Below are 6,381 nucleotides of genomic sequence, written 5' to 3'. Positions count from 1 at the left end.
ACGCTATTTAGACGAATAGGCAAGTTTTCCGAAGCATAAAATTGAAGATTTCCCGCCAAAATAGAAACTTCCCGATAGCATCGGAAATGACGTTCTAACATCATTTTAAAATATTCGATATCTAAACCAGAAAGTGTTAGCTAGAAATAGACTTATTTATAGAACAATCCCCCATTTCTCACCTCAGGGAAAGTCATAAAACAGTTGGGTGCTAATGACTTTGTGAAAGGGAAAAAGTTCTACACGTAGAAACTTCAAAAGAAAGAAAGAAGAAACTTCCCTGTACCGTCCGCGGGCCGCATAAACATTGATAGGGGGCCGTATGTGGCCCGCGGGCCGCAGGTTGTGCACCCCTGCCTAAGTACTCAATAAAGACTAAACATAGTTGAAAACAAAAAATCGCATCTAAAATAGTACAGTAGAAGCCGGTTTTCCTGTTAAGCCTTAATCCTCTCCCTCTCCCCCAGCAGGGGAATTTCGAAAAAACCTTCTTAGTGTGCGTTTTCATGATGTACACTAACTGTATACCAAATTTCACCTCTTTAGGTTAAGTGGTTTGCTCTGAGCGATGATGAATCAGTGAGTCAGTCAGGACAAGCTGTTCTCCATGTGTAATCTAAATCTTCATATGTACCATATATACTCGTGCAGTGGGTGTATGCTTTTCTAATCCATGCTCGAAAAGCCAAAAATTTAACATGCTTAGGATCTGTAGAATTCTTTGGGATAATAAATTGGTTTGCGATATATACCTGTCCAAATCTCCCGTTCTTTGCATATGATCGATATATCTAGGAAGTTAACATTATTCTCGCTTTCTTGGTCCAAACCTAATGTCAATTCATAAGGGTTATTGTTGACTGTGTTTATAAAATTCCATGCATTGTTATCATTTCTTCACAAGATGAAAATGCCATCAACATATCTGGAGTATACTATTATGTTGTTTCTAAAGATGGGTAAGATGTTGCTTTCGAGCTGACGTAATACTAATTTACATAGGAAATTTATATATTTCCATTCTACAATTCACATGTTTGACTCTTGTTAGGTTAGTAATTCCTTGTTTGTAATGGGAATTTCCGAACACTATGTAGATGGCATATATTATAACAATACTTACATCTGCTGTTTTATCTATATGCAGAACAACTTTATATCCTAACTGTTACATCTTTATCTGACCCATATCTTGTGTCTTCTTTTCCATTAAAATCAAAATTGTTTAAAATTTAAGCATGCACTGAATTAAATAATGACAAAGTTAGTCAATAACAAATCCAATATTTAATAGAAATTCTAGTAATAACTATATACAAAATTTAGTAAAAATCAAATAACAATTTATTTAATGAAAATCAATAAGAATCAACCCGACAAAACTCAAATCAATCTATTTTCTAACTTAATTCTATTCCCCTTTGGAATTCGACAAAATTCAAAGACTTAACTTATATACAATAATTCTTATGAATTAAAGCTCCTAATCGTCACCTCTATATACTAGGAACCCTATTCCTCAACTCTCAAGTCTTTCTCTAATCTTCGATCCACAAATCGAATAACTTCAAAATCGCCTTGGAACTATTTTATCCTATTGAACACCTCTCTCTCGTTTGTTGCTACGAAGCTCACCAAGCTCGTTACTAACAAAAGCTCGCCTCATCCATCTTCACTTGAGGTTCACTCTTTATACCGTGAGGTGACGTCACAATTCTGAGTGTGATCACTCCTCTCATTTACATACTTATCGCTAACAAGAATTTTTTTCTTGATTTGTCTGGTAGCCTATTTTCTGAAAATACTCGCTAACCTTTTACATTATTCTTTTTGACAATTTTCGGGATGTTTTATTCTTTTAAGGTTTAGCAAGTTCCTAATTTGTGCTTTTGGGGTCTCCCCCCTTTTCTCGGTGTGGACTTACTTTTTTTTGCTCAGGAGCGCGAGTGTGCACGATTTTTAACTACGCCGCTTTTCTCTCGTCGGTGAGTTGATTTCTCTTCTATTTTTAAGTTTCTAAGGTGAGTGGTGAGGAAACCTTCGTCCTAACAAGCATAAGCCCCAAACAAAATATAATAAAAAGCAAAAATAAAAGTAAGTAAAAAATAACGCTCAGACTTGGTTCCTTACAAAACTTTTTAAATGTGTAGATATAAGACTTAATTTGTTTCACATTTAGGCCTATTTCATTTCAGTTCAAACAGTACTTTTTATTCCTATAATCTCTAACTGAGTATTTAATAATCGACTTAGGCTTTTTATCCAGAAATAATGATTGGTGGTTTTATCTTCAAAGTATAACAAGTCAATGTTTCTTAAGTAATTTTGTTTTTTATTGTGATATAATGGATAAAAGACATTGCCTTAAGTCCCAAATATGGTGATATTGAGTTTGTTTTGAGATTCAAACTTGGGAATATCCTGAATTCTGACTGGAAATTTGATGCCTTCGAAATCTAGATCATTAATATTAATGGTTCACTCTTTCTGGATGTACTTCTTGTGGATGTAAACAGGAAATTATACTATATCTAAAACATTCATTATCATTGTTTTTAACATTAACGCAGGCTTTCTTGTTTTTAATCCATTTGGGTAGTTCAACATAAGAATTTCCAACTAATGGTTTATATTTGTTTAAATTAATTACTAAATAGTTTACTGCCATTAAGGTTCAACCTGATCCTACTACTTCTAATGCGTCACATGTCGCGATGAAAAACTCTTTGTTCGTGCCAGTAATCTGCTAAATTACCTCGATCTCCTTGCCGGCTGGGTATGCATTCAGCGCCCATGACATGCAAACAACTCTCAAGGCACTCAACTGGCCATTGCAAATCCTGGCAAAGCGTATATAAATAATCAAACATCCTCATTACACCCTATATGTTTAAAGCTATACATCAACCAAAGCTGAATATTATCGGGCTAAAAACAGCTTTAATACTAATAATTTAATAGACAATTTAGCATTAGAGTTAGGCGTTAAGTGCCATCTTTTGATAAATTTAATAATTANCAAAGAAAGAAAAATTTTATTAATATGGTATAATTTTAAAAATCACATCTGTTGAAGTTTATTATGGGTAATTTAAATGTTTTACAAAATACACATAAACATTTGTTTTTTAATGTGATTTTTGTTGCTGCATATTAGATGATAAGGATTTTATATCTGGATTATACTTTATTTTTAAAAGTACACATGCAGAGCTTGATTCGTCCGTCATCCTATTTCTAAATTTATTTTTTATAAAATTCATTTCAGAAAATAGTGATTCGCATGCCCACGTCGATGAAAATATTGATAAAATTGCTTTTGCTAATATTTTTAAGCAATTGAAAGTTTCAGGAATTGAATTCCATGTGGTTAGAATTTCATCTTCAGCACTTATATTTATTATACCCAATAATCGATTATTTTCAATTACTTCAAAATCTTTTCTTAAATCACCAAATTTTTGGTTTCATATGGAGCTTGACTGAAAATCAATTATTTGCATTTCTATGTCATGCTAATAAGGTTTTGCATTTCTATTATTTGCATTTCTATGTCATGCAAGGTTAACCAGTCAAAGAGTTTTAAATTTAATTTATCAAACAGTATTTTATTGGGATATAAAATAAATTTTGAAGTTTCTTCAAATTGTCTAAACTGTGTAAATCTTGCAGAAAATTCCTGGATCAGGGATTGAATTATCGCTGAAAATTCTTTTGTTAGTTTCTCTTGGTTTGGTTTTTCATGACTCAATGTCAGAAAAAAATTTTTTGTATTCGAAAAATGTTTATATGAATTTGAAAGAATGTTGCGATTAAAAACTTGTAATTTGACTTCAAACGCTTTGATTAAGTCAAACATTACAATGATCGTTTTATTAACACCTTGTAGTTTGATATTTAACTCATTTAAGTGAGAACGTAAATCAGTAAAAAAAAAAATAGTTTTGCAAGCCATTCTGCATCCATTAATTGACTGTATTGTTTAATAATAATCTCATTATTTAGAAATAATCTAATTTCCTCCAAACAATCTACAAATCTTTGCAAAACTTTTCCGTGGCTTAACCATCGTACATTATTGTACAAAAATAAGTTATTGTATGATGAGTTTACCTCGTTTAACAATTCCTGAAATTTTCTTTCATTTAGAGCCCATTATGATATAAAATTGACTACTTTTGTCACCAAACTCATAATATCATCCAAAATTTTCAAACCTGTCTTGGCACATAATGCTTACTAGTGAATAATGCAATGGAAACCGAGAATTGAATATCCAATATGTTTTGTAAATAAATTTATAAAACCATTTTCCTGTCCAATAATGCTGCAAGCACTGTCAGTTGTTACTGATACAATTTTGGAAGAACATATTTTTTTTTTGCCCAATGCATTTATAAGTGCATTACAAAATGTCTATTCTTTTTGTTGTTGTTGTTAATGTTGATAAACTTATTAATTCTTGTTTAATGTTATTTTGAACAAAATTACGTACAAAAATTGCTAAACGAGTTGAACTGTTATATCGGTAGACTCATCAAGGCAAATGGAAATGAAACTGCAAGATTTTATATCTCTGTTGTTGTTGAAAGCTTACCTTTTTTGCCATTCCCAAAATTCTCTCTTTTACCGTATTTCTAGCTAATGGTATATCTTTAATTCTTTGGATAATTTTTTCTTTATTTTCGAAATCTTTGAATAAGTATAGTGCACATTGCAACCAAGCCTTTTTTAAAAAGTCACCTTCATTAAAAGTTTTCCCATATTGAGCAATAGCTTTTGAAGCTTGATAACTAGCAGCAGTAGTGTTTGATTGAGTTCCAATATATTTCATTAAAGATGTAGCTTGGGCATTTTTATTTTTGAAAACACCTGATATATACTCCTTTTGCTCTTCTTCACTTCGATTGAGAAGAGATTTGTGGTTGGTTTCATAATGTCGCTTTACTGATGATGATCTACAAACCATCTTTCCTGAACATAAAATTCAAATAGCTTTACTGTCCTTATTAATCATGCCATACCTATCGGTCCACCAAGTTTGAAATTCTCTGCTACCACCTGTATCTGATAATTTCGATTTTTTCATTGAACTAGCCATAATAAGAAATTCTAAAAAATAATTTAAAAACTTGTAAATTTAAAATATATGTATAAATGCAATAATTGCCTTAAAATAAAACCGTATTGTTTGTAAATAGTTATATTTAATGTGTCAATGATTAAAGTTTTAAAATGCTACATACAAACGCCTAAAATTACAAAGACTAACAGCTCATTGGCAATGGAGTGTTTTCATGACGGAGCAAATTAATGCGCATGACCACAGGACCGCATTGATCATACCACAAAATGATATTATATAATAGGTAGATAGCTATTCAGTACCATAAATTTAAATCATAAATTATTTTTAAAGTATGGATTGTTGAATTCTAATTCATAAAATAAAATTTTGTTATGATTAATAAAAAAATCATATTTTTTGTGCATGCCATCAAAATTTTCTTTGATGATGATGGGTTGATAAATTGGTTTAATCCATGCTCGAAATGTTAAAAATGTAACATGCTTAGGATCTGTAGAATTCTTTGGGATGATAATGGGTTGATAAATTGGTTTGCGATATATACCTGTCCAAATCTCCCCTTCTTTGCATGTGATCGATATATCTAGGAAGTTAACATTATTCTCGCTTTCTTGGTCCAAACCTAATGTCAACACATAAGGGTTATTGTTGACCGTGTTTATAAAATTCCATGCATTGTTATCATTTCTTCACAAGATGAAAATGTCATCAATATATCTGGAGTATACTATTATGTCGTTTCTAAAGATGGGTAAGATGTTGCTTTCGAGCTGACGTAATACTAATTCACATAGGAAATTTATATATTTCCATTCTACAATTCACATGTTTGACTCTTGTTAGGTTAGTAATTCCTTGTTTGTAATGGAAATTTCCAAACACTATGTAGATGGCATATATTATAACAATACTTACATCTGCTGTTTTATCTATATGCAGAACAACTTTGTATCCTAAATGTGTGAATGTTATATTCAGCATTTTTACATCTTTATCTGACCCATATCTTGTGTCTTCTTTTCCATTGAAATCGAAATTGTTTAAAATTAAACATGTTCCGTGTGGCGTAGTTCGCATCTTATAACACTGTAAAATTTTAAAATAAGTTCAATTATATGTCATACATAGAATACTAGCTGTTACCTGCGAATTCGTCTGCGGAGGTTTTGCAAGCAAACCCCATTTACATTCAGTATTTCAATAAACATAGTAATTGTTATATAACATCTACCACTGAAGAGAATTGCCGAGAATCAAATGAACTATTTTCAATCTGATCAATTTTCTGGAAC

The 6,381-nt window shown here is 31.3% G+C and overlaps 1 pseudogene; it reads right to left on the bottom strand.

The window, feature by feature from the left end:
- Positions 1-3,219: 3,219 nt before the first annotated feature.
- LOC111621194 lies at positions 3,220-4,969 on the bottom strand (annotated as a pseudogene).
- Between the last annotated feature and the right edge of the window lie 1,412 nt (positions 4,970-6,381).

This window comes from Centruroides sculpturatus, unplaced genomic scaffold (assembly GCF_000671375.1).
Source record: "Centruroides sculpturatus isolate CEXI.00-Female unplaced genomic scaffold, Cexi_2.0 scaffold132, whole genome shotgun sequence".
Taxonomy (NCBI): domain Eukaryota; kingdom Metazoa; phylum Arthropoda; class Arachnida; order Scorpiones; family Buthidae; genus Centruroides; species Centruroides sculpturatus.
The sequence above is the reverse complement of the archived record's forward strand: the minus strand, read 5'-3'. Positions and strand labels throughout refer to the sequence as shown.